Raw genomic sequence first — 23,184 nt, forward strand, 5'->3', positions numbered from 1 at the left:
GAACTGCATAAGATTCCCATCTATTTCTATTCTGCGCCTCTGCTATTCCACTTCTATTCGATAGTGTCTTCCACTACGATTAGTCTTCGAATTTCCTTGTTTCTTAGTCTAGAGTAGATCTCTCCATTTCACGTTTATTTCAATGTTATTGTTATTAACTTTTTATAATTCAGTATTTTTTCAGTATTATCAATATTTTTTTATTTACATAAAGCCGCATCAACCATGCAAGCTTATTAGAGGATTTTGAACGATTACAATATAATTATTACATTTTATAAAATAAATTTATGTCCTTAAGATAATTAATTACCCCCTCTGTGGCTCAGTGGTAAGTGCGTCTAACATTTGGATCGAAAGTTCCGAATGGTATTAAGTTCGAATCCCACCAGGGTCAGTTGTGGGAGCACGCCAAATAGAATTCTATTTTAGTGACGTCACGTTGCCTAGCAACCGTCGATTCTCCCATTATGAAATTCTATTTTGTGGCGTCAGCAAAATAGAATTTTATTTGGCGTGCTCTGGGCCCTGGAATTTATTCATTTATTATAAATTTATAAATGAAAACAGTTTCTGTCCTTGTGGGATCGGTACTCACCAGAGGGACCGCAGACGTTCGGATACAATTAGCGTCTCTTTGCAAAGACAATGGCGTCGACTTTGCAAAGTAACCAGATACTTACTCAACACACACACACTACACATTACACCTGAGTTGGTGATAAGATATACAATTACGTGGCTAAAGGTTCTAGTTCTAAACCAAGGCCAGAATCAGAGAGAAAAAAAAAATTAATTGTACTGGATAAATTATAATTTAATGTATTGTTCAGCTGATTTGGTTCTTCAGAAATGATGTTGATGCTTCGTTCATACGAGTAAAGAGGACATTATGTAAGAATGCGCTGGACTGTTATCTACAGTATGAGCATTGTGGTGGTAGCTCTTTAATTATTAGGTGCTTATGGGCTAATTTTGTATGCCCAATTCTTAATCGGTTTATTACCACTTGTGTTCTTCTCTTTTTAGGGAGCTGGAGCTGGAAATTGATGTAACGTTTGATCTTTTTGAGCTTTAATCCTTATCCGGGCAAGGTGGGTCCAACGGGCCCGAGACGCCAATTCTTTTATCATAAACTGATAAAAAAATTTTTATTAAATTTTATGCATCAGTGAATTTGTTTAGAAGTATATTTTCCTCAACATAGTCATGAGCTATTCAAAATATTCATTATCATTTCTGAAATTATTGCGTCGAAAAAATTTGTCACGTAAAGGGGCAACACGGGCCCGTCGGACCCTGTTTGTATTTATACCTAAAGTCTAAATCTTTGTTACAGAAGTTAAACTGACAGTCAGTTATTGTTTTTGTGGATTATCTAAACGACTTTTATGATTCCGGAAATCCAATAATAAAGTCTAAACGTGGGACAAACAATGTAAACATCTCTTTGATGTGAACATCAAAGAGATGCTTACAATAGGTGTTATATCTATTCTAAATGAATTTTAAAAACTGATAATCATTGTTGGAATGCAATAATATTGTTAGGTAGGTACCTATACATATTTTGAAATAAATAATACATCTGCTATCAGTCGCTTGATATCAATGTTACTGTCGACAACTAAGCTCCTAAAATTAAATTGAATTACAGTGAAAGTAGATAGTGCCAATAGAATGTCCCGAAAACCATTATCAGCTGCAGAACTGCAAGATATTTCTAATAATTTATGGGATTCCTATGATAAAGAATCTCCTTAAGTAGGTGGCATTGAAAGTGACTCTGAAATTAAGGATTATCTTTCGGAAGCAAGTGGAGAGGATGATCAGCAAGTAGTATTGAGTGATAATGAAGAAGAATGTGTAGCTACAAGTTCCCAGATTTCAGAGTGTGTAGTTTTTAAAACTAAGGATGGAATTAACTGGAAGAGTTAACCACAACCAAGAGGACGTATGCGATACTGCGACATAATATAAAGCAAAGTGCACAAAGTAATGTTAGTACCTGGTCAAAGTGTAGATGATCCTGTTGATTCCTTTTGTTTGTTTGTGGACGAAAAAATTGTGAACGAAATAGTGAAGTGTACAAATAAAAAAGCCTAAGAAGTCCTGGGGATAAAGAACTGGAAAATATTGTGACTCTACAGAGCTATATGCCTCTATTGGATAACTACTAACTGCAGGGCACCTGAGTGCCAACATCCATAATGTAGATATATTTTGGAGTAAGTTTTATGGGCCTACTATATTTAAAGCTACCATGGGGTTAAAACGATTCACGAGGCACGAGGTCTGAACGAAGAAGGAACGGCAAATTAGCAGCTATACGCGATGTGTGGAATCAAGTCAACCAAAACTTTCAGAAATACTATTTACCAGGAAAATACATAACGGCAGATGAGCAACTTATTCCGTATCGAGGTAGTCTTTATTTGGCTCCAAATGTTTATTACATGTGAATAGATATTTTTTCTACAAAAGTTTTCTTGCATTTCATTATTTTGTGTAAATCCTTCCGATAGATCGTACCCTCGAGGTAGACCGCATACTATAGTAGCACCTTTTTTTTAATTTAGATAATTTAAATTTAACTTTAATAAAAAATCAAAAAAGAATATTAGAAATATATGGGTAAATATTAATAGTACATTCAAGAACAGTAGTGGGCCCAATGGACCCGAGTTGCCCGGTTACGTAAGTAAAATGTGTTGCCCGGATAAGTCGGCGCACACAGTGGAGGCGGTTTCCGCTAGCGGGCAACGCTAGCGGGACCCGCTTTTAAACGTTTTCAAAAAGAATGCACGTCTTTAAATGTACACGAACATAGTCAAAGCAGGTCCGCGCGGGCCAACCGCCTCAACCCGCCTGACCGCTTTTAGGTCTGGATCCCGCGTATTAAAAAAAAGTTGATTAATAGCAAGCTGAAAATTTGTTAGTAGCTTAAGGGTGTCTATTCGGATAAACTTTGATATATGGGAACACTGGAACAGGGGCAGTCTTAATTGTGGAACAGGTTGAAAATTTGGAACGGTCACACCACGAAAACGGCACATTTATTTTGTCCGACAGAACAGATTTAATCTCTCCAAACAGAGATTAAACTCTCATGCAAAAATGAGACTGCTATTTATCACCTGTCATAATTCCTGTCATTTGACATATTCTACATGTTCCACTCATTAAAACGCCCATTTGGTGATAAATAGCAGTCTGATTTTTGCATGAGTGTTTAATCTCTGTTCGGAGAGTTTAAGTCTGTTCTGTCGGACAAAATAAATGTGCCGTTTCCGTGCTGTGACCGTTCCAAATTTTCAACCTGTTCCACAATTAAAACTGCCCCTGTTCCAGTGTTCCCATGTATCAAAGTTTATCCGACTAGACACCCTTAAGCTATTACCAAATTTTCAGCTTGCTATTAATCAACTTTTTTTTCATGCGCGGGATCCAGACCTATTTTGCTAGAATGAGAATTTAGTTTTTTCCGCGCGGTTTTAATGTTTACTGCAATGATAATTTAGTTTATTCGCTCTTTTATAATAAGAATTAATAGTTCTCCATGGATTAATTTTATAAATAATTGTACATTATAATAAACAAAAGTAACAAAGTCAATCTTATTGAAACCGTAATTTTGTGTGACTTAGGTAATTCTAAAACCATTCCAGTATTAACTATTAACTAAATCAGTACTTGAAAAATAAATTTACAACAAAACTACTTACCTCAATGTTATAACAAGCCTTTATTCCGGAAGGATAGCCTGCTTATGTAAATTACACCAGTTTTTAATTAAACGATACTCCTTCTTCTTCTTAAAGTGACTATCCGTTCCGGATGTTGGCGATCATCATGGCTATCTTGACTTTGTCTACCGCAGCGCGGAACAGTTCAGTGGTAGTGGTATTATACCACTTTTGTAAATTTTGAAGCCAGGAAATGCGTCTTCTTCCCGGTCCTCTTTTACCATTTACATACCTTCCCTTGGAGAATCAGTTGGAGAAGGCCGTAACGTTCTTGATTTCTCATTACATGTCCTAGATATTCTAATTTTTTTGTTTTGATGGTTATGAGAAATTCACACTCTTTCCCCATTCTACGCTGGAATTCCACGTTAGTAATTCGGTCAACGCAGGATATACATAAGATGCTCCTATAACACCACATTTTGAAAGCTTCGAGCCGATTCATAGATGTAACAGTTAGTGTCCAAGCTTGCATTCCGTAGAGCAGAACTGTGAATATATAGCATTTCAACAGACGGTATTTTGTTTTTAATGATATGTCTCAACTGTTGAAAATGGGTCTCATTCTAAAGTATGCTGCTTTCGCTTTTATTATTTGCTGTTTAATTTCTGAGTAGTCCCATTCGCTATTTAAATTCGTACCCAGATATGTATATTCTCAACTCTTTCTATATTCTGTTAGTTGACTGTAAGTTGAGCGTTTAATATTGTTTTTAACGATACTCCACTTTCTCCAAAATATATTTAAAAGTCTCTTGAGTCATTCTCATATCTGGAAGAATCGTTCATTATCTTTTAATTTTTGAAATAGATGATGATATTCTCCATAAATTAATCTTTCTCGATTAATAGGATATACATCAACTCTCTTTCTTTTCAGTTTAGTAAAAACAGAATCTAAAGCAATTATATCATCATCGGAAGACGACATTTTGCTACAAGTAGTAGACGCAACTGCCAGATTTGAACGATCTCTCTCGCTTTTACCCGTCTTCACTGTGTTACCATACCCGCGCGCGAGAACCTCGCGGTTTGCCCGCTAGCGGAAACCGCTTTCACTATGTGTGCCGCCTAAGGGTTAAAAAATAAATATTATTGAGATATAAATAGGTCAATATTCCTATTTCAATGTTTTTACACATGTACTTCAATATATTTTTTTCGCATTTCGTGAAAGTGGTTTAAAATATGCTGGCCTTATATTCAGAAAAAAGGCTAACGTAGTCATTTAAAATTATAAAATGAATCTGCCACTTAACATAGAATACGCCGGTGTCTGAACGTTCTATAGGGATAGTACGGCAAGAGATGAGGAAAAACAGCAGACTGGTTTATGTGGACCAGTTGTCGATGAAAAATCTAGTCAAAACGGATACAAGTAGCGACTACATAAAAGAATATTTAAAAAAAGTACACGTATTAACAAAATAATTACTCCTGTCATATGTACTTTAACGTAAATGGTCATTAAGTCATAATTTTTCCGTTGGGACTCCTTCCACTTAAGAAAATAGCTAATAAAAGGAGGCCCTAAAATTACACGGAAAATTGTTTTCTTTTTAGAAAATATGAACAGTAAATCTCGTTGCTTTATCATCCATAATGTTGTATAGGGAAAGTCTTATTAAAAAGTGTGGAAAACAATTTGCATAATTACTTTGACTGTCAGAACATAAATTGTAAAATAAAAAGAGAAAATATAGATTGTCTTCAAGGATTACAATTTTTAGCATATCTAGATAGATAGATGATAGATAGATATCTTTATTGACCATTTGTTACATACACGTATGCATAGGGTATGTTAAAAACTACAATAAAACCTTACAATAATACAGTTACAATCAAAAGTAATATACAGTACACGAAAAATGAACAGTAAGTCGCTAACAATTATTGTATAAATCATGTTAAAATACAAAAATAGAAATTCGCCACCGACATTGGACATAATAATATGTGGACAGAATATTATTCTAAATAATTTAAAATCTCTAATTTCTAAAATAAAAGAGGACAAAGCACACATCCCTGCCGAACATCCCTTCTTATATGTATGGGTTTGGTTTTGAAGTCCATAAAACACATATAAACCGGATGTCCGACATCTCTGCATCTCTGTACCATAACCTGAATACTAAATAGTGCTTCTATGGTTCCAAGGTTATTGCGGAATCCAAACTGTGTATCACCAAGTTGTTCTTCTATTTTTGGTACATCCTAGAGGGCAAAATTAGTAGAAATATCTTTAAAAAATAATTTATCAAGCTGATGGTTTAGTAATCACTACATTTTTTCGCATTTGCCACCAATAAATTGCGTCACATAAAGTATCAAACTAATGTTTGTTACTTTATGTGGAATCTCTAAAACTAAGACAGCAGAAAATTAGAAAAGCGCTTGTAGAAAGACATATAGTTATATGGCCACTACAAGAGATGAAAAAAAAAAGTGGAAAGGGTCAAATGATGCTCGATGATTTTCTGATGATTTAGAGTGGCGCTGCGAAAAAAATCAGAGCCAAAGAAAAAGTCGCCCTGTTACTACATAGAAATTGTTTACACGAAGTACGTAAGGAAGGTACATATATTTCTGAAATAATAGTTAGTGTTATGGTAAAACTACATATTATGCATTTGAGAACAACAGACATACCACCACAAGAGAACACTTCTGTGAACACTTTAAAATTGTAATAAAAGAGACCCCAAATGAGGAATATATTGTTATGATCTGCTTTCTCTTGCTTTTATATTAATTAGTATTTATTTAATTAATTATTCAATTGTCGCAAATCATATATAAAAAAATTAAGAAAAATTTCAGGGTGCCTTTATGTCATAAAAAAAAAATAAATAAATTATCTTAGGTTATACTTATCCTTTCTCGTGGCTTCAGTATCTCTTAGTTGATCCTTATCGGGATAAATATAGGAAAAGGAAATAAATAGAAATACCATAAATAAGTACATACAAATACTTTTATTAACAAAAGCAATGTCCTGAAAATTTATCAATTAAATCCTGTGGGCATAACTGTCCAAATGAAACTTTTACCATATAAATTAATCTAATTCAAACAAATATTTATCGCTTACTAATGAAGTAAAAACCTCACATGTAGGTAGGTGGTATATAATTTTATATACCACCTACCTACATGTGAGGTTTTTACTTCATTAGTAAGTTTTTATTATGGTATACAGCCAATGAGAGGAATCTTTTCCTTTATAAAATATTTATCGCTTTGTTCTTGATACCATTAATAAAACAAGCTAAACAAACCAATTTGGGTATTCGCAAAACTACTTATACTTCCTATTAAATTTTTGAAATGTTGGAATCTTAATTCATATGCTTTACGCAAAAAAATTAACTTCTGATTATACAGAAAACCTACCATATAAGTTATTGACTGACCTTTTTGATTCACACACAATGATGTCTCCTCTTGACCCAAACAGCTTCTCCTTGTTGATTATGTTAGGCTACCAATTAAAGCCCTCTCCGTTCTCAGCATCAATCCAGCAGCATACTAGCAACTATTTCTCCAAAACACGAGCCAGGCCTCTTTTGATCAGTACTCGTTCAATAAACTCCAAAACTCTCTCCTCTCTTTCTCACAATGATGATCTCCTGAGACCCAAGTATCTTTTTTACTTGGTGTCACAAAAAATTTAATAACTATAGTTCTTGTGACTTACTCTCTTGGACTTTACAGAATTAAAGAGGTATTTCTTCTTAATTTGATTTGTCTCTCGTTCCACTTTTCAGCTACTATTCACTATCAAACAACCACTAGTACTTGCTTCTGAACTACTCACGAAAACTTTTGACTGCTCTTCTCGGATGCCGGTCACATAATAATCTCCTTTTCCAAACTGTCTGAAAATTCAAACTTCTCTCTCCCCATTCCAAATTTCCAAGCCAATCAGAAACAGTTCTCTCTCCACACTCCTCTTTTTTCATTCGAAAAAACCCATGCATTCTTTCAACAAATACTTCTACTCATCATAATTACTTTTCGGGAATTCTACAAATATTCTTGGGCTTAAACAAAAGGACTTAAAATTCCAAATTTCTCTACCTTATTTTTCTAAAAACTAATAATTACAATTACCTGTGGATTTTGCCTTTCCCGTAACAAAACAATATTTTTAAAATTATAATCCGAAATAAATTGTCTTTTCATTTCACTGTATTTACAAATGTCTTTAATTCTTCAGGGAAAAACTCATTAAGGATAAACCCACTGCGTAAAAGCTAACTTCTAATACATAGTTACAAATCAATATACAGGGTGTATCAAATTTATGTGCCTGCGTTATATTAAAAAAATGAAATTTTTACTCTATCTTTGATTGACAAAACGATACACAATAATATGTATAATCATTATGGATAACTTGAACGCCAATGTTGGCTAAAGAAATAAAACAACTATATAATAAAAATATCAGAAATATAAACGGACTATCTGATCAAGAATGGGCTACATTCGGCCGAATAGAGTGTTAATAGTGCACTGATTCTAAAGGTGCTGGTTGTGGATGACTTCTATGCGCAATATTATAGTCGGTGTATAAGAGAAAGTATTGAAAATAATAAAATAACAAATTTCATATTGTTTGTTATTTCATTATTTCGAATACTACCTCTCTCACACACCGACTAAAATACTGCACATAGACGCCATCCCCCACCGGCACCTTTAGAATATAGAATATGTGCACTTTACACTCCTATCAAATCTTGGATGTAAAAGCACTAACATCAGCAAAATTAGGAAGAAATCATAAATTCGTATTATGCAAAATCAGATAGAAAACACATATCGCACCTCCGCTCAAACAGTGTCATAATTCAAAAAAGGAAAATATCGAGAAACCGACGTTTAAAATTTGTGCTAGAACTTTTCCGGGTTTAATTCAAAATTTGTTAAATAGGGGATTGCATATAGATTTTCACTTCGGAAAAACTCAAACAAGATAGAACTTTTTGTAATTTCATTAAGAAATGTTTAATAAACAACATATCAAAAAGTTCTACTCGAGAAGAGGGTGCTTCATTTTTTACTAAACAAATGAACTACGAAGTTTGATATTTTTTTAAATAACTCCGAAAATATAAATTTTAGAACAAAACTGACTTGACCATTGAAAAATTCAGAAAACTTTATAAAAAAACCTTTTATAAGGAATTTTATAAAATTAAATCTGTATCTTCTATAATTTTTTATTTATAACGCTAAAGTCACCCTTCTTAAAAACATTGGCGCACTGTAAACTAGCGTACGGCGAAGTGCACGGTTGAGTTATTTTAATGTAATTCCTTAACTAATGGATCAAATGAAATTTTACAAATTGAGCCTAAAAGAAGAGTAATTAAGCTATCTTCTCGTTATAATATAAAGAAATAAAATGTATGGGCATAAGTACGGTGGGGGCGGAAATTGAGCCTTACATGAATTTTGTTTAAAAATGATTTAAAAATGTGTAACTAATACAATTTTTCTTATAAAACCCTCAATTTTGCACAACTTACCTTTCAAGCATCGTACTAAATGATGTTTCATTAAAAAAAAATCTTAAAAATTTAATTCAAATGATACGACGTCTTTAAAAATGTAATTTTTGAAATCTTCGTAGTTTTATAGAATTACCACCACTTTAAGACGGTATTACTCAAGTTTGAACAGATCTATTACAGTTTTATAAGTGCTTTTTTAAAGCCTAGGATGCAATCTTTAAAATGCACTGAATTATTTTACTTTAGAAATGAAATAGACCATTTCTTTTTGACAAAATTAAGAAAGATAACAAAAATGTAATACAAAAACCGAAAATTACCAGCCAAAAAAATGTTTATATAAAGTGATCAAAACTTTTTTCTGTAAAACTTACCTAAAATACATTTAATAATAAACTTCAACAATAATAAATGTTCACAGCAAAAATTTTTTTTAGCTCTTATACAGTATGTCTGCGCAACTTGGAACCTATTGGTAGCTTTTTTATTATCAGTTTTACGAAAAAAATTTATTCTTTATAAAATACTCTGCGTCGTATATAATCTTAAGATGCAATCATCAAATATCAAATTTAATGAAGTTTATACAAGGTATGTTAAAAAATATGAATTTCACTCAAGAGTAAAGTATCGTTAAATTTCACAATATCGAAAATTGTTATTAAGAAAAGTTGTTTGGAATTAAAAAATTTGTTTTAGTGTTCAATTACATCCTTCTAATTAAAATGCTTTGAATAATAAAGGCACTTAACTCTTAAGAAAAATTCATATTTTTTACATACCTCGTATAAAAGTTTGATATCTGATGATTGTATCTTAGATTTTAGACCAGGTAGAGCATTTTATTAAGAATAACTTTTTTTCGTAAAAGTGATAACAAAATAGTTATCATAATTGTAATTAAATGATGATGAGTACCTATCCGTAATTTGAGAAAAAATTGAAAAAAAAATTCGATTAGAATAATGTAATTGTATATTTGAACATAGTTTTTAATTTCAAACAACTTTTATAATAGCATTATTTTGATATTCTGAAATATAAAGGTACTTTACTCTTTACCGAAATTCATATTTTTGACATAACTCGTATAAAATTGATAAAATTTGATATCTGATGGTTGAATTTTAGATTTTTGACTATCCAGAGCATTTTATTAAGAATAAAAATTTTTTCGTGAAATTGACAATAAAAATGTTTTCCATGTGGTTCCTAGTTTCGCAGACATACTGTATAAGAGCTTCTGTATAAGAATTTTCAAATTGCAATGCCATATTCGGATTCAGATTAATCAAAAACAAAATAGAAACATATTTGATCAAAGTAAAAAGACGAATTTAACGATATTTTTAAAATTATTAATACAAAAAAATTGTTATTGTTTAAACAATTAATAAACAATTAGCGGACAAATCCGCGAGTAGAACTTTTTACTTTAACATGTATATAAACTAACAAAAAAAGTTTTAGAAAAATATAAGCTTGTTTGAATTTTTCCGAAACAATGCATATTTTCGTTATAATTGCACTCCCCTAAAAATTAATATAATTAATAACTATTTTAGTCAGTTACAAAGGTTTTTGAAGCTCTACAAATTAGTGTCTTAGTTCAGTTAAATATATTAAAAAAATTTTTCTTGAGTTGTGACACTATACAGATAAAATAACGAAAAATTTACGAAATCTTATTTATCAAAAGTGGCTCCTGTAATACAGAATATAATATCATTATTATTATCTTGTTAAGAGACTTATACTTTTTAATGATTAAACTTTAAATATAAGTTACAATATTAAACAAAAAATACTGCAAATAGAAAAATAGATAAGTGATAAAGGTGGCACATTCCTTGAGCACACACGCAGATTGTTTTGAATAAAGTAATCACATATTATACCGTCTTAACTCGACAAACGACGCTTTATACACATCTTAGACGGACAAATGCCTTGCACAACTCGATATATGACACTGTTTATGTTCGGTGTACCGTTGATTTTGGTTAATCATTGACTCTAGTTTCATCTAACGACAAATACTTGAACTATTATACACGTAACACCTTTGGAGATAAGAGTTTGTAATTTTAATAAACTGTCGGTGCAATAAAACCGTTTTTATTTTTTTTTTAGTTGTGGCACTATTTGAGCGGAGGTGCAATATATGTGATAACAAAGCACGAGAATACACCATAAAGATAAAAGTCGAAAGTTTACATGATGACTCTACAATATAGCTACTTCAACAAAGAATAACAAAAAGCAGCAGAACCATAATATTATAATATATTACACAAAGTAACGGAGTCGAAGAAAGGTGGGTAAACATTAAGTCTTATATCTTATTCTTAGCTTAGCCAAGGAAGTTCTCGGTAAAATAAATATTAATAAAAATAAATCGTCCCCCAAGGCCGCTCTAACTATATATTTTATACAGAAGTGAAAGAAACATGCAAAGAAAGGACCTGAAGTATATATGTCAACCAAGACACAAGGGCATAGGATAATTACAAGACAGTAAGAATCGAAACACATTCACTTTTAAGAAGAATAATAAAATGATGAACCATATGTATCATAGAAAGTAGGGATGGCGGTTTTTAACAAAACACCAGTTTTCGGTTATACCGGTTTTTTTGCTTACGGTTTAACCTGGCGGTTATAACCGGCCAAAAAAACTGGTTTTTTCAAAAACCGGTTTTCGGTTTTTTTTAATCCAATAGGTTACAATGTTACATTTACAATGCACTTTAGTTTACGATACTCCACTCGACTCGATACTCGATATCAATAATGATCAAAATTAGTACTATCGAAAGAACACCAATATCAATATAAATAAAACACAATTTTTAATAAAGCCATTTTATTTTATTAATTATTATATTTATTTAATATTTTATTATTATTATATATTTATTGTTAAATATATACAGGGTGTTTCATTCGGAAAGAAACATACGTTGACTGTAGAAAGAGGACACTTAGGCGGTCTCAAAAATACCATACTTAATGGGTCTTGCTCCATTAATAACAGGGATACTGGGTGTTTTATCTATTTTGCCATTTTTTTATTTGGTTCATAACTTTTTAACCACACCGTATATTTATTTTATATTTGGCACGCAAATATCCTTTAAGGTGTACAATAAATTAATTTATTTACAAATGTAAAAAATCCAGGCCCGGATTAAAAAATATTAGAAAAATATTCCGACCAAAAACAACACCCTGTACATTAATTTTTTTAAAATGGATTTTTTAGTTGAAAAGAGGATAAAAACTAAATTTAGTGGTATACTTTGAATTTTCGGCAGAATGATTTTTCTGGTCAAATTTTGAATTTGAATTCTGAAATTATGTGAATTGCGAGAGATCTAAGTAGAAAAAAAATTAAATACAGCTTACAACTTGTTAACCGCACTGTATATTTATTTTATATTTAACACGCGAATATTCTTTTAGGTGTCCAATTAATTATTTTATTTACAATTATAAAAAATCCAGGTCTGGATTAAAAAATATTGTAAAAATGTTCCGACCCCAAGAAACACCCTGTACATATATTAAATTTTTTAAAATGGATTTTTTTAGTTGAAAAGAGGATGAAAAACTAAATTTAGTGGTATACTTTGAATTTTCGGCAAAATGATTTTTCTGGTCAAATTTTGAATTTGAATTCTGAAATTATGTGAATTGCGAGAGCTCTAAGTAGAAAAAAAATTAAATACAACTTACAACTTGTTAACCGCACTGTATATTTATTTTATATTTAACACGCGAATATTATTTTAGGTGTCCAATCAATTATTTTATTTCAAATTATAAAAAATCCAGGTCTGGATTAAAAAATATTGTAAAAGTGTTCCGACCCAAAAAACACCCTGTATATTAAAATATTTTAAAATGGATTTTGCATTTGAAAAGAAGATGAAAAACTAAATTTAGTGGTACACTTTGAATTTTCGGCAAAATGATTTTTCTGATAAAATTTTGAATTTGAATTCTGAAATTATGTCAATTGCGAGAGCTCTAAGTAGAAAAAATTAAAATGCGACTTAATTTTTAACCAATACCATTATTTAATCTAAATTGGTAAAATGTAAAAACATTTCAGTGTTTTTTTATTATCTGTGACAAATAGCTTATGGCGAGTATTCATCTTTAAATAATGAAAAAATAATAAACAGTCAATAAAGAATACAATCAACTATCAACAAAGTATCTAAAAATTATAACAAAACAGAGAAAATTTGCAGCATAACTATTCAAAACTAAAGTACTTATTCAAAATTACCACCATCAAAAATTACTGTTATGTGTCAAAATGTTAATATTTTACCAATTTAGATTAAATAATGGTATTAATTAAAATTAAATCATATTTTAATTTTTTTACTTTGAGCTTCGCATTTCACATAATTTCAGAATTCAAATTCAAAATTTTACCAGAAAAATTATTTTGCGGAAAATTCAAAGAATACCATTAAATTTAGTTTTTCATCCTATTTTCAAATGCAAAATCCATTTTAAGAAAATTTAAAATACAGGGTGTTTTTTTGGGTCGGAAGATTTATACAATATTTTTTAATCCGGACCTGGATTTTTTTATTTGTAAATAAATTAATTGATTGGACACCTAAAAGAATATTCGCGTGTTAAATATAAAATCAATATACAGTGCGGTTGACAAGTTGTAAGCTATATTTCAATTTTTTTCTACTTAGAGCTCTCGAAATTCACATAATTTGAGAATTTAAATTCAAAATTTGACCAGAAAAATCATTTTGCCAAAAATTCAAAGTACACCACTAAATTTAATTTTTCATCCCCTTTCCAACTGAAAAATCCATTTTAAAAAAATTTAATGTACAGGGTGTTGATTTTGGGTTGGAATATTTTTCCAATTTTTTTTAATCCGGACGGGGATTTTTTACAATTGTAAATCAACTAATTTATTGTACACCTTAAACGATATTTGCGTGCCAAATATAAAATAAATATACAGTTTGGTTAAAAAGTTATGAACCAATTAAGAAAATGGCAAGATATATAAAACACTCAGTATCTTTGTTATTAATAGAGTACGACCCATTAAGTATGGTATTTTTGAGACCGCCTAAGTGTCCTCTTTCTGTAGTTAACGTATGTTACTTTCCCAATGAAACATCCTGTATTATTAAATATAATATTGCGTAAGATTAATATATACATATTGCAATAATATAAAATTTAACCCAACCATTTCAACTTATTTATACAAAATTTCCCAGACTCTTTCAAATGGGATTTAAAAAAAAAATAATATCAACATAAATATTTTACTTAAAAATAAATTGGATAATGCAATTTATCTTTTATTTTTACTACCATCAAAAAAAATTATCATGTATTTCTTTTAACACGTTTCTATATTTGTATAATAGGTACATTTTAACCCATTTAATACTTCCTGTATGGGTGTATCGTTTTGAAAACGCAGGGAAATCTTTGGAGATTCGTATTCGTAATCGGCAATTCGATATTCATAGTCAGAGCAGCATTTTTGGTAATCAGAAAAAGTCATTCACCCACTTTCAATGTCAAGAGTCAAGTGTGAAAAATAGATGGTGTTTGCGTCTACTTCAACCAGATCACATCTTATGTAAATATTATGATTACAAATACCTTTTTAACGAAATATTATAATAAAACTTAATTGTTTCTGGCTGATGTGAGTTTGTACTTTCAGTTTGCTTTTGTATTTATAAAATAAAATTTGAATTATGGTTTTGTTTGGAGTAATTACTTGAGAATAATAATTATGATTCGGATCCAAAATAATACCTAACCTAATCCTAATCACCGTAAAAACCGAATAACCGGTTTTTATTTAAAAAGAAAAAACCGGTTATAAGCGGGACAAAAAACAACCGCTAAGACCGGTTATTGCGAAGTAAAAAGCCGGTTTTAGGGTAAAACCGGTAGGTTTTTACAATCCCTAATAGAAAGTGACTGATGAAGTCAAATAAACCTGTGCAAAAATTACGTCTAATAAGCCAGAGATACGGGATGCAGCCAGAAAGCAGTTTCTTAAAGGAAAGTCTTGGATTTAAAATGTTTGTTATTTTTATTTCAGTTATTTAAATTGTTTTAAATGTAAACTTTGTATATAGGGCTTTTCGTCGTATTCCTAGTTTTACGAGAGATGTCGCTGTTTTGAGTCTTAAAGGTGGAATCATTGCATCGCGGTGTTTTCCCTTAAATAGGCAGGGTGTTGATATTTGGTTTAGAGTTGTGACTGCATAGCTCCACTGAATGCGCATAAGATGCAGAAATAGCTATCTGGAGATGATGGTCCAACTCTAAATAAAAAAAAAAAAAAACAAAAACTGCCTTTTCCTTTTACGTCTAATATCTTAGCTTCAGATAAGGAAGTTTTTGGCGAAAGAAATATAAATAAAAATAAATCGTTCCAAAGACGAACAACTCCAGAGCTTTGCACAGAAGTGAAGGAAAATTGTAAACAAAAGAAAAAAGCTTATCTAAAATACATATCAACTAATATACAAGAGGCATACGATAATTATAAAATTAGAAACAAAACACATGTACTTGTAAGAAGAATACAAGAGGATTACTGTGAAAGATATTCGAAAGAAATTTAACGTGATTTTTATAGCCTGAAAAAGAAAATTTAACCTCTCGATCTCCGGTCACACGCTCGACCACTGAGCTATATCCCCTTTGCTTTGACAGGTTACAAGATTTCTCATACATACTGACAAATTTAATAGACCAAGTGAAATATACAAAAATACTTTAAATATACTTATTATTATTATAAAATATCTTATTCCCGAGGAAGACAAATCCAAAGACACAAAAATTATAATAAATAATACATTTACTACAAACACTAATATATCCTTTTAATGACTTATTTGCGCTGATAGCGCTGATACATACATATCTTGAAAGATTAGCAACGAACAACATACTGTCTGTGTGGGCATGCGCCCGGCGTTATAAAATTTCACTCTCGATCGTAAAGAAGTATAACTTCAAAAATGATACATGGATTGACTACCTAAAAAAGCTCCATGCAGAGGAAGAGTAAATGACGCTAGAAATGGAAACACCAGAAATTACCACAAATGAAGAACACTTAAAACGCTGAAGAACAGAAAAGCTGCAGGTAAAGACGGAATACCAAAGGAATTACTGAAATATTGTAGAGCAGGAAGAACAGAATAATTAACATCAATAATTAACACCATTATAAAACACAATAAAATACCGCAAGAATCGAGAACTGGAGAACTAGTTCTACTATTCAAAAAAGGAACAAAAAAAGGAGACACAAAAATAGCCAGAAGATAACAGAGGTATAAGCTTTTTAAATACAACACTGCAGCGAAAAGATCACTTTTCTATATTATGGCGTGTCCGCATTGGTAAAGGTTTGCGTCGAACAAGCTGTTCGTCGCAAATATTTGCGTGCTCGAAGTAAATTGTGCTAATGTGGAAGTGTTCGTCGCATAAATCAAACGCAAGAATTTTCGACGCGCACAACGCACACGCTCCATCGGTTATGGTTTTCGAGCGAAGATCAAATGATTTGAGCACCGCATCCTCACTGGTAAAAATTTGTGACGCAAATAATTGCGACGCAAATTCTTGCGGCGAATTATTAGTTCAATATGCACGAATTTACCAAATGCGGACGAGCAACTATTCGATGTCCCGGTGGAACATTGACGTAACTGCAAATTTATAGAAAATGAGTTTATGTCGTCACTGGGTCCAAACTTGGTTACCCCATTCGGCAGATCACTGTCAGACGTTTGTTCAGCTTTTAGCCACCAGGGAGCAGATGCGTCATAGTTGAAAAATCAGCCGGCCTCGGAGAAACAATGACATATAATGTACAGTTTTGCTTCGATATAAGTCGAGTGTGTGCTTGTACCTACGGTGCTACATTGACGCAATTGTATTTTATGTTACTGAAACCTTGACGTAACTGTATTCTGTGTCATTTTTCATCTTGATTTCTCTTTATTGTGGGGCAATATTAACGTAAGTGCATCTTATGTAAGTACTATTTTTATGATATTATTAGATTTAAATGCATGATAAATGTTCCAGTGAACACTATTATCCTTTCACTACTGAGGTATCATCATCAGAAGAGGAAGCAGACATAAATATACACCAAGATCCCCAAACACCAATACTTGGTAATGCTATCTTAGTCAAGAAGGAATTAATTAGGAATGCTAAAAAAAACAGGAGCTCCTTTATCGGTGAAAGAAATGGATTTCACCGAGCTTTATGATGTAAAAGCGCTGTACAGTGAAATGGACTGGATGTTAACTTAATGATAACTGAAGTAATGTTACTTTAAATCTTAAAAGGGACTTACCTCCTGTATAAAGAAAGTTATAAACAACCAACGTGGACGAAAGTTGATGTTTGCCAAAAAAGAAAGAGTCGGAGTTCGTCCGAATAGTTTTCACCAAAATGCCAGCTGCGTAGGGCTTACTCTTCAAAAATTCCTTTAGGTGATAACAAACTAAAAGATTTGAAACAATTGCTTTTTAAACATATAATTCCTGGATTTTGTAAAGCCTTTTTCGACTCAATTTTTCGTTGATACTTTCTGTAATTTCAATTTTATTTTTAAGTTCCTTTTTATTAAAAATGTTTGCTTTTACTACAATTTTTAATTTGTTTAATAAACTTTTTCAATGACTTTTTGTCCTTATTTCCACGCCACCTTTTAGAACTAGCTAGATAACCAAAAATTTTACAAAATGAGTATGTCTGTGGAAATTATTTAGAATATTATATGAAAATTTAGAATTTAGTTTTAAAGATATTATCTTTAAAACTAAATTCTAAATTTCTCTTTCTAAAACTAAATTCTAAATTCTTAATTTTTCATCCCTTTGAAACCCAATTGCAATTACGTCATTGTTGCCATAAAATGACTGTGGCAACAATGACGTAATTATTGCAATTGGGGATCAAATTAAGAATTCATTTTGAATGTGTAGTAGAGAATGGGTAGTTAGAGATATTTTTGGCTCTTCTGAAAAGTTATACTTTTGTAGTTGGGTCATTGTTCCACCGGGACAGCCTATGTAGATATACTGGATATACCTTGTATTTTTATCAATAAGTGGATATACTATCCGTTGTAAGATAATTCGGATAGAATTATCGGCCTAGATTAAGAGACTGGGCTGATATCAAGCACAAAATAATCTGGGGAATTCCATCCGAATTATCTTGCAACGGATAGTACTTTATTTTGATGCAGAGCGAAAGTAAATTTATTATTTGCAATTTATTCGTAAAAAGTATTACCAACCAACAAGGCAAATATTTAAAAATAATTATATTCTAACAGACAGATCATGCAGATAATTACATAAAGCAAATATTATTATATTGATTATTCATATAAATAGTCATCAAATAGATAATTGTTGCAATATCCAATTGACCTATTTCGATAAACCTATAGAGGTACTCATGCATTATAAATCGTTTTCAACTCAAGTATATGGTATGTTAGACAAGGCGAAATCGGCGGGTTCGTTGGGAAAAATATTCCCATGAGTTTTTTTTGCATAATTACATTCGTGAGACATCCCAGAATAAGGTTCAAGAAGTCGCCCACGTGAAAAGTGGTCCAAATTTTTTTTAACAATTTTTTTTAATCAAATTTCAAAAGTGAATATTTTTGGCCCGGGCAATTTTTTTTAGGTTTTTTGGGACACTCTAAACAAAAAAGGTCTGTTATATTTTTTCTCTAAAGTTGATCGTTTTCGAGTTATAAGAAATTTAAAATTTGAAAAACGCGAAAATGGCCATTTTCAAGGCTTAATAACTCGGTTAAAAGTTATTATTATGAAAGTCAGAAAGTAACTAAATCAAAGTTTAAAGCCCCCCCTACAAGATCCTGAAGAAATTTTTGTCAATATTTTATTACCAAGCTGTTATTTTTAAGTAATAATAATGAGCGCCATGCACGTGTTAGGCGGCCGTAAATTCTGAGTGCGAGAGTGTGCCATTCCGGCAGTCCACTTGTGCATCTTACTCGCACTCACATTTACAGCCGCGTCAATACGATCTAACCGCTCATTGTTATTAATTAAAAATAGCAGCTAAGTAATAAATTAATGACACAGATTTCTTCAGGATCATGTAGCGGGAGCTTTAAACTTTGATTTAGTCACTTTCTGACTTTCATAGTAGTAACTTTTAACCGAGTTAGTAAGCCTTGAAAATGGCCATTTTCGCGTTTTTCAAATTTTAAGTTGCTTATAACTCGAAAACGATCAACTTTAGAGAAAAAATATGACAGACCTTTTTTGTCCAGAATGGTCAAAAAAACCTAAAAAAAATTGTCCGGGCCAAAAATATTGATTTTTGCAATTTGATTAAAAAATATTTTTTAAAAAAATTTGGACCACTTTTCGCGTGGGCGACTTCTTGAACCTTATTCTGGGTTGTCTCACGAATGTGATTATGCAAAAAAATCTCATGGAAATCTTTTTCCCAACGAACCCGCCGGTTTCGCCTTTTCTATGTAACATAGTAGGAGAGTCAATGTAGATCGAAAACATGCATTGTTTCGGAGAAAATTAAATAAGCTTATATTTTTCTAAAATTTTTTGTTAGTTTATAATTATAAGTACGCCAAAATAAAATGTTGTACTCACATATTTATCATCAAATTGTTTAAATAATAAAAACTGTTTTATAGAATTATTTTTAAAAACACCGGCGAATCGATAATTTTACTTTGATCAAAAATGTTTGCATTTTGTTTTTGATTATGCTGAATCCGAATCCGACATTATAATTTGAAAATTGAAAAACATTTTTTTTTTGAGCTCTTATACGTACGAGTATGTCTTAGGGATGGGAAAAACCTACCGGTTTAAACCTAAAACCGGTTTTTTTACTTCGCAATAACCGGTTTTACCGGTTATTTTTTTGTCCCGGTTATAACCGGTTTTTTCTTTTTAAAGTAAAAACCGGTTATCAGGTTTTTACGGTGATTAGGATTAGGTTAGGTATTATTTGGGATCCCAATCATAATTATTATTATCAAGTAACTATTCCAAACAAAACCATAATTCAAATTTTATTTTATTTTATAGATACAAAAGCAAACTGAAAGTGCAATCTTACATCAGCCAGCAGAATCAGTTATTAAGTTTTATTTAATATTTCCTTGAAAAGGTTTTTGTAATCATAATATTTACATAAGAAGTGTCTGTTTGAATTAGACGCAAGCCAAACATCATCTATTTTTCACACTAAACTCTTAACTCTTGACATTGAAAGTCGGTGAATGATTTTATCTGATTACCAGAAATAATGCTCTGCCTATGCATATCGTATTACTGATTACGAATACGAACCTCCAAGAATTTCCCTACGTTTTCAAAACGATACACCCATACAGGAAGTATTAAATGAGTTAAAATGTACCTATTCTAGAAATATATATATATATATATATATACAAACGTGTTAAAAGTATGTAATACATGATACATTTTTTTTTGATGGTAGTAAAAATAAAAGATATATTGCATTATCCAATTTATTTTTAAGTAAAATATTTATGTTGCTATTATTTTTTTAAATCCCATTTCAAAGAGTCTGGGAAATTTTTTATAAGTTGAAATGGTTCGGGAATTTTTTGATTTTGGGAGGAGAAGAAAATTGTAATTGTAAATGTAACTTTGTAACCTATTGGATTAAAAAAACCGAAAACCGGTTTTTCCAAACACCGTTTTTTTTGGCCGGTTATAACCGCCAGGTTAAACCGTAAGAAAAAAAACCGGTATAACCGAAAACCGGTTTTTTGTCAAAAACCGCCATCCCTAGTATGTCTGCGTAACCTAGAACTTATAGGAAACGTTTTTATGATCAATTTTACGATAAAAAGTTATTCTTTATAAAACGCGCTGCATGGTCTAAAAACTAAGATGCAACCATCAGATATAAAATTTTATCAATTTTATACAAAATATGTAAAAAAAAATTTAAGCACTCAGGAGAGTGCCTACAGAAGTGAAAACTTCTTTCGAAGAAAGCGTCTTCTGGTACACACCCTAATTATTCTCCTCCAACCATTAAAACTTCGGTCGAACTTATACGCAATTCAACATATAAATAGTATATAAATTACTAATATCTCGCCGTGCCCATGACGATCGCGAGATTAATGCTTTTTTCCCATCCAAACTGAAGTGCTATATACCTGTATAATATACCCATTGGGTGAGTCCTATAATATTAACATATGTTACAGTTCAAGTTGATTCTCAGTTAAAGTTGACTCCAACTAGTTGGAGTCAACTCCAACTGAAACGAGCAGTAAAAGTTGATTTTAAAAATTTAAATCAACTTTTACTAGTTGGAGTTACAACTCTTCCTGGATCGATTCAGTAAATGTTGATTATACGAGAATCTCAAGTGCATTTTTGATGAGTGTGCGTTTCTTTGTTTTGACCGTTTCAACTACTTATTAGTATAGTCTGTAACGTCGCCCCCGTTAGGTAAATTATTCTGATTCGATTTTTTGCACAAACTTACACAGGGTGTCACGCGGTACCGCGGTCGAAAAATTGTTTAACCAATTTCAGTAAAGTCAGTCAGTAAAGGGACTCTTTATCGAACGAGTCTGATATTACGAGCAGAGGAACAGACGCGTTCGATAAAGAGTATTGAGGTGGTGCGTACAAAATTGTATCGTCAATCATAAAAAACATTAACACTTACTTACAACTTTGAGGAAATTTTTTTAATTTTAGACGAAATAAAAAATTCGTATGACAGTAATGACAGTAATGACAGATGACTTTTCGATGATGGCCGGTTTTGATGTTTAATCGATAGGTATCAATATTGTATACCTACCTAATTACTAAATCTCTAAAGTTTTTATTTATTTTGTATGAATATAATTTTCGAAACCCTACAGAATTTTACTTTTTGACATAAATTTTATTAATAATAAGATAAATTTTGTTTATTAAAACAATATTTTTAATAATTAAAGTAAATAAATTTTAATTTCACTCAAATAAATAATCGATTGCTGCCATTGACCACTTACATTCAATCTCGGTTAATTTGATTAATTATCGCGACAGGTAAAGTAACATTCTTCTTTCAATACAACAAAGTGTTACTTTACTGCCGAAAATGAGGGCAAATGAGTACCATAATGAATGATTTTAGTGACGTTTGGCGATAAACAATGATTTTAAACAAATTCGCAAAAATACACACACCGGCAAAATTAGCCGAACACCTTAAAAATGGGACATGTTTGATGTCTCGAGTTTCCTAAATCACTGATCCGATTTGAGTGATTCTTTTAGTAGGTTATAGCCTTGTTATTTAAGAATATCGTTGTAATAATATTGTTGCTAGACAGGTAAATATCATTTTATACCGGGTGTACAAATCATGCTGTTTTTTTCTTAAAGTTTGGAACACCCTGTGGAAAATTCTAGCACATGTAAAATATTAAAGTTAATACTCGATTGTAGATTTAGGCTTTCTTAACATTTTTTTTTGATTTATTTACTTATGTGAGATAATAAAAAAGTTATGTGCGTTAACAACTATCCATGTTTTTCATCAATAAATCCTCATAGTAGGGGAGGAAACTATACTAAATTTGCAGTTACTCGAGCTTTATGGGAACCTATTGGATTGTGAAGAGTATGTGCTAAAATCAGAAAAAGGTGAAGTTAAATTTTCCATAAAGTGGGGGACTTTTCATTTTTTAATTTAATTTTTAATTTGAAACAATCATTTTTCTCCGATTATAGCGCTATCTATCCATAATTAGAAAAAATGTGTCGAATAAAAGTTGCTTATTTTTACGTAAA

The sequence above is a fragment of the Diabrotica virgifera genome, chromosome 1 (genome assembly GCF_917563875.1).
Source record: "Diabrotica virgifera virgifera chromosome 1, PGI_DIABVI_V3a".
Lineage (NCBI taxonomy): Eukaryota > Metazoa > Arthropoda > Insecta > Coleoptera > Chrysomelidae > Diabrotica > Diabrotica virgifera.